The sequence below is a fragment of the Artemia sp. Qi Xiang Cuo genome, chromosome 10 (genome assembly GCF_049724085.1).
Source record: "Artemia sp. Qi Xiang Cuo chromosome 10, ASM4972408v1, whole genome shotgun sequence".
In the NCBI taxonomy this organism is placed as follows: Eukaryota; Metazoa; Arthropoda; class Branchiopoda; order Anostraca; family Artemiidae; genus Artemia; species Artemia sp. Qi Xiang Cuo.
The window spans coordinates 74,035,486-74,048,481 of record NC_142803.1 but is presented as its reverse complement, the minus strand read 5'-3'; the positions used below and the strand labels follow the sequence as shown (position 1 = coordinate 74,048,481).

Here is a 12,996-nt window from a genome sequence, read left to right as displayed (position 1 = left end):
GAAGGAAACAAGGTGAGAATAAGATTTGTTGTCGTACAGTTGTTACTTTTTTTTTACGGTTATCGTACTGTTGTTTCTTAGGCTGGGGGGGGGATAGATATCTCATTTGTTTTCATACGAAGATTTATTCTTCAACAAAAAAAAATGCGCTCGTTACTTAATATTTCGATTGGGACAACTTTTTTGATTTTTTGACTACTTTTGATTTTTATTCATAGGTTTTAATTCTTTTAAATACAATTTCATTACTTCTCGCTCTATATAGTACACTTTTTGGGTTATACAGATATTGTTTGTAGTATTTTATTTCCTGGAGGGGGTCATGTTTCCCTTGATATTTTACACAGTTTGGATTTCCTTCAATTTTGTAAACTAATTTTTGCTTTTTACATTTGTCGAGGAGTAATAAATCTGTCTGGCAAGGACCTTTAACATACCAGTACCGAACTTTTTATTGTTTTTGTAACTTTCTTATTTCATGTTGAACAAAATGGAGGTACTTGCCCTTTCTGCTGTTGTATTTTATTCCTAGCTCCCCTCTTGCGGGCCGATATTTGGGTGTATTGGCTAAACGTAACCCGAAGACATATGATCCTATGCTGTATGCTTTTAAACTATATTCGACGTTCCATTTCTTTGAAAAACTTTCGTCCCCTGATTTTTTCACGATGATCATTGCCACCGAGTGTGAAACATTTTTTTTGGCGTGTTTTATACATATGACCTCCGTATCAATAATTGACTTGGCCATTATTATGAAATTAAAGGTAGTTTCTATTGATCTCTGTTTAGTTAATAATTTTTTTCAAGATTGGTTATGATCATGGTACACTCTAGGTCGAGGTTAAACTACTTTTTCACCGGAATTTCCTCAATGCATCGGTTACTAATTCATTCGACCGTAATTCGAGTCATCTGAGCTTCATATTAACCAATTTTGAATAAACAAGGTAACTTTAGGTTGAGGTTGAACTACTTTTTCACCGGTGCCTCCTTGCACCTGGCTATTTGTGTGTTCGAACATAGTTGCTTCCCTAAAGTTCCGTACTCTAGTTTAACGAGTTTGCGCTCGCTTTATAGGCTTAAAAGTACAGAGATTTTCGAGAAACTATCTTTTTGTCAATATATTGATAATGTACTTAGATTTCGTAACACTTATTCTGACTCATAGTTTTATAAACATTAATACAATACTGGTCTATAATGCACTTTCTTTTTAAAATCGTGATAATAATCGATATTTATAGTTACAACGCTTTAGGTAATATTATAAGGTTCTTTTACTATTCATTTTAACGATATTATTTGTATATACAGTTTCTTCCACTGATGTTGGGTTTTAATTTCAATATGGCTGCATCATCCGGCAGTGCCGCCTTTGAATTTGGGGATGTAAGCATATCGAGGAGTCGATAATTTTCCCATGACGAAACATTTGAGCTGAGAAATTGAAGTTCAAATACTATATCATTTTTACCGTTTTCAGGTATATTTAGGTAGGCTACATTAAATACACTAATAATTGGTTTGGGCGGTGCAGGCCCTCCAAAGTGGCGGTTATGTCATTCCTTCGCATATTTTGTCGAATGACTTTCCGGCACAACTGAGATAAAGACAATGGGTCATTTATTATCTTTACTACAGAGAAACTTAGATTTACATGTGATTGGCAACAGCATAGTTGCTCACGTACGATTACGTCTAATCCAGGGACTATTTTTCTTCCAAAATTTTCATCTTCTTGGAAGAAATTCAGGGTTATTTTCTTTATGTCTTTATATTCTCTTTGGATAACTTGAAAGATGGCGGACCCCATTGAAGGGTTTATCGCATTTAGGTACGTATTATTTACACAATTAACGTATAAGATTTTAAGAAAACTGTCACCTTTTAACATATGTCATTGGTCTATTAGTATGGAGAGAAATTTAATGGGCCAAATTGTAGTTATATTATTATCATCTTGATCGTACCAAATATTGTCGGCAATATATTTAGACAACGAGCTATACTTTGTTGATGGGATATGTTGTACTAAAATTCGGAAGGCCAGATTGGCGCTTCGCCTAGTGTGCTCTAGCGTTCTTGTCATCGCACGTGCACTAAAATTGTAAAGCACTAGGCTTGCCGTTAATCTTAGGATCATTCTTTGTTCCAACATAGTCTTTTGAGATTTTAGAAGATAATATAGTTTTGGACAGTCAAGATTTTCTACTGCTTTAATAAGTTCCTCTTCTTTCATTAAATTGTCAATATGTCCCCATTCCCTTAACGGAGCATTAATATTGTCTACGCTATGTCTTATCATAAGATTCCATAAGATTGCATTTTCTCGTCTACGATTATTTAATTGTTGATGGCTTGGGTATCTTATCATGGTTACTATTTTGATTGTTCTACTAGATTTTAGGTTAAATATAGGCACATACCGTATGGTTGCGTGTTTCGGCGTTTCCCTTAACCAGTGGTTGAAGGTTACTTACGCACCGCATCTGGAAATGTGTTCTTATGTAAAATTTATCAGTAATTGTGAGATAAATTAATTTAATATAAAAATGGTTATAATGATTAAGGCATAATAATAGATTAGTTAGGTGCCTTCAATTTGATGATATTTGTTATTATTTTTTAGCTGTTTTTTAGTTAGCTCCTCTAATTTATGGTATTTAACTTTCACTGGTATCCTTGGGTTCCTTTTCCTATTTGAGTTGATCTTCGTAGGAAATACCTTGGCACGGCGCCCGAACACGAAATTAAACTACTCGCGTACCAGCACCATGTCAACGCATTCCCCACGCATCGGAATTTTTGTCCATTTTTATTCCATATTTTCGTATGGTCACTTGTGTTATCACATTTCCTCTAATGGTGAGGGTTAGGTAAGGTATTTTTTAGCAGATCTCATAGTTAACTTTTCTGGTTTTTAAGGCATTCTTCTTTCTGTTTTAGTTGTATTTCGTAAGAGATACCCCGACTCTGCACACTTCCCCCAAACAATCAACAGGAAAAACATACAGAGTCAAAGTATTCCCCACGTATCAGACTTCGTTTCCTTTTTCATTTCATATTCTCTCACGGTCGCTTTTGTCGTCACTTTATTTTCTTATGGTAGAGATAAGTTAGGGTAATTCTTGCGGGTCACTTTTTATAAAGAAATTTGTTGATTCTGTCATAAGAGTTCCCCGGGCAAACTGTAATGACCAATGAGATAAGGCACCACAGGTCACAACAGCTGTCCGTCGGCTCCCCACGACTTATGGTAGTTTTGTCCAATTTTTAAACTGTAGTTTCTCATTATGTGATGATCAATCTTCGTAGCTGCCTGGTTGTTTCTCATAGAGAGCTAGGACCAAATGGGAACGGCAAAGGAAAGACAATGACACCATTGCCATTCCCCTGTGGCCACCGCTACCCACAACTGAGGGTCTATTTGTTTGAGAAATTTGACAAATAAAGAGTGGTAGCAACGTCCTGTTGTGCAATCAAGTCTCATATCCATGTAACTCTCTTTTTTTTTAACAGGGGGTGAAAGTCAAGTGATTGCACGGTGGGATAATGTACACCATGCTAATCCTTGGCTCTAACCTCCCATTGTTGGGGGTTGATCCATCTTCATTATCGTATACTGTATAGACATTTGAATTATTGCTCTTATTCCATTTCTAGAGCACTTCATGGGGTTGTACGCTGACTATTGTATTTTGCTTTTATGAATTAGAATTGCCATGTGTATTGAGCTTTTATTAATCGCCAGAAGAGAAAAAAAAAATTTTTACATTCGAAGTGTGAGGGTTGTTACTACTGATTTTTTGGCTAAAATTTTGCTTCGCTTCTTTTAATTTTGATTTTTGAAATAAAAGAAATTTTTTTTTTTTTTTTTACCGTGCGAAGTACATAAGTTACTAATACTGGTTTTTTTTTGCCAAAAGTATCTTTTACATGGTCTGAGTGGGTTTTCGAGTTTGAATCGTTAAGGAAAGGATTGTATTATATTACAGGTTAGTATATTTTAATTAGCGCGATATCTGTCGATCGGTTTGAGGGAACTCATTTTCTAAAGTTTTCTATTAGAATTTGCTGTGGCATTCGATTTTTATACTTGTTGAATCCTTATTTACAACAAAAAAAATTTTCTTAAGTAATCTATAATTAACGAGGCTTCTCTCTAAACAACCTTTTTTTTTAAGCGTACATAGTTTCGACAAATATCATTAAGGTCCTTTTTTTGAAAATATAGACTTATTCTTTAAGGCTTTTAAAAGTTAAGCTGTTGAGCTGTAATGCATTTTCATTTATCTTTATATCTTATTTAGCTGTAACTGATGCACTAAAGTATCTATTCTTTCATTTTCTTTAGCTTTGTGTATCCTTGATTAATTGAGTGAGGCGTTGAGTGAGTTGAAGTGTAACTCACTTACTTTTAAGGTGTTAAGTCGTATTTTTCCCGTGGCGGAGTTAACGCCACGTGGTAGAGGTACTTATTATCAATTGTGGTATTACCTAAAGGTTTTGTAGTTTGTCGTAAGGCATGAAAATTAATTCTTTTGTATCTCCCAAATAAAAATTAAAATATATTTATGCTTGATGCGATGTGGGCGCCGTGTTGAGGTGCCGCGCGATTAGGGGGGGGGGGAATTTGGCTCCTAAATTTGGTTAGAATATTATTTGTAGTATCTGTTATTTTTTCCTTGGTATTTTATCGTGATAATCTTTACTAGTTTACTCTTCTATATTAGCTCGTTTAGAGAGAAAGTTTCAAAAATTTTCTTGATTTTATCTACCAATTTAGTTTTTTTTAAACATGTCTTCTGAACAAAGAGTAAATGTGCTTTATCGTTTTTCGGGATCTATTCACTTCCTTTCTTTTATGGCCTCAACTTTCGCTTAATGACATTAGAATTTACTCTTTAGTTGTTCATACTTCGTATAAATGTCTGTTTTTATGTCATTAATTTTAGTTAAGTACATGTGCTCGTTAGTGAATATGTATCTTTTTGAACTCTTGAAAACCATGCCTTCGCGAAGCTTGAATTTCGCTAATAACATGTGGTTTACTATGCTATATCTCTCAGGGGAGTTAAGGATTATTAGGGACCTGAGGTCAGAACTGGATCATGAGGTTAGTAAAATCTATGAAATACCATCTTGTCATAAGTGCATTTATGAATTGCCATAATTTTTTGGAATTTCTTTCACTGTAATTGATTTTTCTCTTTTTGCATTACTTGATTTCTGCATTACTTTGATTATTAGTCTGTATTTTGACAGGCCTATGTTGGTTTAATTTTTTCTTGCTCGTCTTAGCGATTGGTGCGCGGTTTGCGTCTTTTGAGAACTACAGATGAATCACATTTCTGAAGCAGAATATATTGCTATTGTCAAGCCATTAGCCTAATTGCACGTTGCCATTTTTTTAGCATCACAGTGAATTTATGGGTCACTTTTACGATACACGCTATGTGATTGTAGTTTAAATATTTTGGGAATTACGATATTTTAGGAATTAACTGATTGGTTTTTGTTTTCCCCTGCTGGCAGGCTATTTTAGTAAATTTTTTGTCTTATATATATATATAATATATGACTGATTGCAGGATCGTAAGCGAATAATTTTATTTAATATTATCTTGTCGTTTGGTTTTAATAGTCATTATCTTCCAATCACAGTTCTAAACCTTTCTAAGGCTAAGAAATTGTCTGGGCTAGAAAAAAGTTTTTTTTTGTTAATCCTTTGTTACATGTTATTTATTATACCTTAATTGCGCGGTTCTTTTGTAGAGTTTGCCTCGCCTTAAGGCATTATTGGTCGAATTTATTGCTGCAATTTTTAGGGTTTTTGATGATTGTTTATCCTTTGCCTATCGGCTGTAAGCATTTTACTGCTTTGCTAACTGTTGTAAAACTGATGTGTTATTTAGCTACTGGTTAGTTACAATTTTAATTTATGGTACAACAGTTATCTATTAGGAAAACATACTCTCTACAGTTGGTGATCAAAGATTGAAAAATTAATCCATATGCGTCCTTTTTTTTGAAATTTTATGTTACTTTTGACTCCTTGGTGCGATATCTTGGAACTTTGATGGCTATTTTCACGCATTTTGGCCTTATGAAAGGTTGCTCCTTAATTCTTCTTACTCCTGACTCAGAGGATATGTGAATCAATATTTGACTCTGCCATTCGAGAAATTCATTTAACCGAATAGGCTGACCACAAAATAGGCTGTGCCAAAAAAAACTTTTTCTTTTAGTTTTTTTTTGTATTTGTGGGGCTTGTCTTTATAGTTTAGGAATTACACTGCCCTCGAAGTCTTGTTTGTATCAGTGAATATATTTCCTATTAAGGAATTTTAGGTTGAAAGTCACATAGCGTAATTAACACCTTAAATTCTACAATTTTGGCTTATTTTCGCGCTTAAGGTTATTTTTCATGTTGAATTTCTGACGATATTTTTCTTTTTGGAAAGAGTGTTACTATATTTATTTTATATGTTCTTGATTATACCACATCAATCTATGACCAATGTATGATCAATTATCTGAATAAAGATATTGAGACTTCTAAAAGAGGAAACAAAAGAGAAATCTTTAGTTTCTACCAATGGACTTATCCCTTACTAAAATGTCCTATTATGTTTCTATAGGTTGAAGTCTACCTATCAAATTTAGCATTCTAAGTTCTACAATTTTTATTTATTTTTACATTTTGGGATATTGATTTGAGCCAATGCTCTAATGGTACATTGCGTGTCTTATGACCAATCACGAAAACAGGATATTGCGAAAATGATGGTCTACTTTCGCAAAAAGAATTACATAATTTAATTAGCCCAATTTTGAAAAATTGGTTTACAAATTTTTAAATACAAGAGAGGATTTGGAGGAATAGTAAGGCCCTCTTTTGTTATTCTGATTGATTAAGAATTCTTATAACGATTAGTTACCTTTCTCTAAGACATGAAAAGAAATTGTATTAACATTTAAGGGAGAACTAGCGTATTTCCTACTATTCGATTGAAAGCCAACTGGCCCGCAGGGTGCACGTCGGGCCAGTTAAGTAATCTTACTGTGACACCTGTGCCCTCTCCCGTTCTGAAGGGTATTTTTTTGTATTAATTGGTTGGTACATGCATTTTGGAGGTAAAACAAAAGAAAACTCCCGGGGGTAAGGGGGGGTGTGACTAAATTTCGTCGTGTTATTTTTTGTAGTTTTTTGAATTCATTGGAGTTCGTGGTTCTGTTCGGAGGAACACGTAAGAAGGTTTATCAAATTACCATTATTGTTTTTTTGAATTTTCGGAACGCATAGCGTAATTAATGGCGTGACATAGTTTCCAAGGATTAGCACTTCACATAGGACCACATGATTTGCATAAATAATTTTAACGCTACAAGAAATGGTATTAGTTCAGTAAAAATTAGGAAAATAAATTTTTTTGGGATTTGGGTGGTTTCTTCGGATAATGGAATTTATTCAAAGACTGAGATAGATCCTTTTTATTTTGCTGGTTGAGGATGGTCTCCTCTTGATAACCTAATCTTCAAACCACCACGAATCTTATACGCGGAATAAATATTCACTATTTTATTAAGAAAAGGTACAATTTTACTTATAATTATTTTCGATTAGTTAATTTTTAGGTAAAATTTTTTAGTTCATATAATGACTGAGGCCTGCTTCTGTTATTTAGATTGACAGAGGCCCTATATCTATAATTCGGTTAATTATCGTATGCTTATATGCAGGCAAATCATGCCTCGCATTGTCACTACTCTCTATACATATATATATATATATATATATATATATATATATATATATATATATATATATATATATATATATATATATATATATATAATTTATACGCATTTAGCTAACTAGTAACCATGATAAGCCTGCTTATTGCATTGCCGCTTATTGCTTGTTTTCCTAATTGTTTCTTAGCTGGGTGATTAATACGATAATAACTCGCGTGTATACTTTTTTGACTGAATATTTTAAGTTGTTTGGTATTTTATAGCCTTTACGGCAAGTTTGGGTGGTGGTTATTTCCGGTCATCTTTTCTTGTGATTAAATTTGGTACATTTTGAAATTCCGTATTTGATTAGATTTCGTATTATTTGATTCCGTATTTGATTTTTTGAGAAAAAAAAATATCCTACAAAATTGATCTCCGAAGGGGTAGGATTTATTCTGAGGAACTCTCAGCTTATCGAATATCCAAATATGAACAGTCAAGTCCCTGGAGGAACGACACACCGAAGGTTCCCCGGATCAGTTTCCGAGCTGATTATGCAAGCGCCGATCCGAATACTTTATTAAAATTAAAAGTAAATTTTGCATTATGGTGGTTTCAGGTTATAAATCGATAGACGACCGAACCTAGGACACGGATTTGATCCCCGTGCCCTGAGGTAAATCGTCTCACCAAGCGATCCCCTGTGATCCTCGGGTTTATTATTCCGGGGGGGGGGGCTACCCACGCGTACGCGGACAGGTCCCGGGTAACGCTAGGATGGCGATCTACCGTCCATTCTCTTTTATGAGTGAATTTTTAATACATTTATTTAATTTTTTTTATTAGGGAAACACTATATTCTTGGCTAGTGGAAATATAGGATTTTTTATCTCGTAGAAATACTTATATTTTTACCTCTTTCTTTTGAGTTCAACTAATTCCCGCGTTTGATATTCCCTAGTTTTCCGTATCTTCTGGTAGTAGTTGTGTATCGGGTATTCCTTGTGGTGTAGAGACTTCCGAGGACTTGTGGCCCGTAGTAACAGTCTCTTGGGCGTCAGGGTACTGGGTCCTCGTAATTACATTGTCATCCGTTGGAGGATTCTGTTGATTAGTTTCCACTTGGGGTTTTATGTGGTGATGACGAGCTTGATTTGGAATCGCAAAATATGCGGGTTGGGATGGTCCTTCGTTGTAGCTATTAGTGAGAAGATTTTCCAAATGGGGACTGAGGGGTAGGTTAATTTCAACAGTAAAATATGTTGCAACCATTTTTTCTAGGTTTGAGCAGAAATCTCTTTGTTTCTGAAGTTCTTCGGTAATTTTGGCATGGTTCTCCTTTAGTTGTTTCTCTAAGCTGTCGTGTTGCAGCTGAATTATTTCTTTCTGTGCTTTTAAGTGATCTTATTTATGCTGCAAGTCTAGGATCTTTGCTCGTTGGGGTGCCAGGGCTTCTTGTACTGCCAGAACAGTACTGTTTCTATAATCTTGTACTTTTTTTTTACCAATTTCCTGCATTTTATCGTATAATACTTGTAATTTTAGGATCTGGTCGGGATAATTATATCCCTCGACAAGCATGGCGTCACTTATTGATTCCATTTCATTTTGGATTTTGGCGGTCTGTTCTATAACTTCCATAAACTGGGTTTCAATCAACTTATCCATTTGTTTAGCTATTAAAATCTCATTTATTCTTTTTTTTCATTCTTTCTTGGGAGGCCTTCACTTCACTAAGGGATTTAAGTGTGGCTTCTATCATATTCTCGATTTTCACTCTTTCTGCTACTAATTGTGCCGTGTCATCGAGAAGTTTTGATCTTATTTGAAATAGTTGATCCATATTTGTTCTGTTAGTAACGGGGTTGCACTGGGTATTTTCCTTTCGGAGGAGGGTTTGAACAATTCTTGTTCTTCTTCTATCTTCGGGGTTCTTTACCAAGCTGGGATTTAGTTTATCTGGAAAAATTAACTATTGGCTTATTTCGACCTTTTGTGGGTGACTTTCATTGTGATGTCCTACTCATATATTCTTGTTTTAATTTTTTTTTCTTCAAACTGCTCATTTCGATTTAATATTACTTTATAAGTTTTTGGGGTACTTGTTTCCTAGACATATTTCCATTTATCGGGTTTCTTGCTTATTCTGCCAGACTTCGTGGTAACTTCCTGTTCGTTTTCTGGCGTTTTACTCTATTTTGACTTTCCCATAGAGATTAGGTCAAATTTCTTGTATTGTTTCAAAAGGAATTTCTGGCCTTTTGCCTTAGCCTGTTTTGCATGGGCGGCAGCCGAAGTAGGTTTTTGTTTTTGTGCGTCTTGGGGCTCATCTTCGGATTCAGTAGAACTAGTTTCTGACGATTCATCATTAGGGCTTTCTGGGGTTGTCCTTTGAGATTTTGGGGTATCACCCGCTCTTGCTTCATATATCTCATCTACTTTTGAGGTAGAGGGCTTATCTTCCATTTCCTCACGCTGAAGTCCTGTTTCGGATGAGTTAAAAGATTCCTGGGAACTCTGGGAGGAGTCAAATACCTTTGGAGAATGCCTCCACTGCTTGAATGCCATATCTTCCGGGGGGTGTGGTGTATTTCGTAGCATGGTCTGTTTCCAGGAGTAAGATTCCTTGGGTTTTACTTTAGACACCGTTATGTGATGGTATTGTCCCAAGTTTTCATCTTCAGGGTGTTCCTGTGTCCACGGCAAGGTACTTTGCCTTGTTTTTATCGGATAATTAATAATGTCCATGGCCTCTCTCAAGCTTTTTCTATTTGTATCTCTAGGGGGAGTCTTCCTCCTTTTTGCACCTGGAGTTTCCACAGCTCTGTTTAATTCCTCCTGTAACGACAGGGGCCTTTCTATTGGGGTTGCTGGGGATACCATGTCATCAGGAAATCTTTTGGGGGGGCATGGGGTCGAAATTCTATCGGGGAAAAATTGAGTTTTTGGGGATAGCGTATAATCTAATTCTTGCTCCGAGCTTTCTGTGGATGAACTCTCTGGGCTTTTTGGGGTTCTCTCAGGCATGGGTATTAGGGGTTTTCTTTCAGGGATGACTAGGTTTTTCATGCGTAAAAATTCTTCAAAATCTTCCTCTTCGCTATGGTTTTCAAAGTAGTTTTGTTTGAAATTAATCTGTTTTAATTCTGATAGCCTGGACTTGGGAAATTGATTTTCCGCGTTTGATGATTCTGAAGATGAAGGCTCGGCGGCCCACTTAACGGGGTATTTGGCACCTTTCATACGGCTTACATGTGCTTTGTATGTTCTCCCGTTTTCTGGACTTATCATTTTAAAAGTAAAATCTTTGTCATATTTTTTGATTATTCTGTAGGGTCCTGAATATTTATTGGAAAGTTTTGTGCCTTCCATATGGGCTTAATTTTTAGGATAGACACGGTCGACCAAATTAAAATTTATAGTCCATTTGATTATGGATTCAGTCATCAACTCTTGATTCATCTTACATTTTTACAAATCTTGTCTAAATATATTATAGGTTTTTCTCATCTTATTTATAAAATATTGCTTATAGTCCTCTGTACTATTGTAATACTGTCTTGATTCTATAATTTCTTGATAAGGTATTTTAAAATCGCGTCCGAACAAGAGCAAAAATGGATTTTCTTTAGTCGTTTCCGAGTATGCCGTATTAATCACATTAGTTAAGTAAGGTAGATATTGGTCCCAATCGTTTCGATTGTCCCTTGTATAAATACTCAAGACATTGGAAAATATATTGTGCCTATTTTAAATTTTTCCATTAGCTTGGGGATGGTAGGGAGAGGTTACTAGTTTCTCTATTTTAAGGAAACTCATTAAATCTTTTGTTACTTTAGAAACGAAGTTAGTTACGTTGTAGCTAATGACCTGTTTAGTAACGACAAACCCTAAAAATATATTTGACAATGCATGACGTGTGGAATATGCGCCCTGATTATTCAATGCTTTGGCAAAAGTGAAGCCGGTAAAATGGTCTATTACTGAAAGAACGCAAGTATGACCTCTATTAGAAACAGGTAATCCTCCACTCGTACCATATAGGTTGAATGATACGATATCAAAAGGTATCCTTGCTACTGGCACTCTTCCCAAAGGGGGATTAGGGTACGTTTGGGGATTTTTTCTTAAGTTACGCGCTTCACATGTACATATAAAATCTTTGAGTTTTGTTAACGATGACGGAACATAAAAGTATTGTTTTAACTTTTTAAATGTTTTGGTTATTCCTAAGTCTCCGCCTATCTCCGAATGGAAATACTCAAAGGCAGGTATTATTAAGTTTTGTGTGAGCACTGGGATTATCAAGGTTTGATTTCTATTGGTTTCGCCTGTTACTATCCTGCAAAGGATTTCTTCGTCAAAGTCATAATAAAAATTGTCTATTTCAAGTCTTAGGGCTTTGAACTTATCAGGGAGATTATCAGAATTCACAAAGTAAATAATGAGAGTTAAACACATTTCATCTTTAACTTGTTTCCTTTTAATTTTGGGTAGTGATAAGGGAATTACTCGTAGACCCTTTTCTTCTGTAAGGATTTTTGGCTTATTCTTTTTGCTTTTTCATTTACAGGGATTAATGGCATTTATTTGTTTAGTTTCATTATCTGAAGAGTTATTCTCGGGGTATCTACTCAGGTAATCACAAGGGGCATTCTGTTTACCGGTCACGTGTTCAAATTCGTAATCCAGGTCTTGGATTTTCATTATCCATCTTGCTAAACTTCCGGTTGGATTTTTGAATGTGCTCAGGTACTGCAAGCTTTTATGGTCCGAGCGCAGTTTAAATTTTCGTCCTACTAAGTAATGTCTGAATTTATCTAAATGATAAATTATAGATAGTAGCTCCAATTGCGTTGCTGAATAACTACTTTCGCCTTTCGTTAGAGTTCTACTTGAATAGCATATGACTTTCTCTATATATTGAGTGGGGTTCTGTTGGGATTCGGGGTTGTTTTTCACGGGGATTATTTGGGAAAGGATTGCACCGATACCTAGAGCTGAAGCATCGGTGGTAACCACAAATGTACCTTTTTCAAAGTCTGGTAACGCCAATATTGGTTCAGAAGTAAGAGCTTTCTTGAGAGTGTCTAAAGAAGTTTGAGATTCCAGCGACCAAGTCATAATTTGGGAATTCCCTTTAGTTAGATCTGTTAGGAGTTTTGCGATTTGGGCGTAGTTGTGTATAAATTTTCTAAAATAACTGGTTAAACCAATAATACCTCTTAGTTGTTTCATAGTTTTTGGCGGCTT

General features: G+C 35.3%; 1 protein-coding gene and 1 pseudogene across 1 annotated transcript in view; both read right to left on the bottom strand.

Moving 5' to 3' along the window:
• Positions 1-12,996, bottom strand: part of LOC148948151 (uncharacterized) — a 430,626-nt gene that overhangs the window by 125,508 nt on the left and 292,122 nt on the right. The window lies entirely within an intron of this gene.
• LOC148948154 (uncharacterized) lies at positions 9,853-10,770 on the bottom strand (annotated as a pseudogene).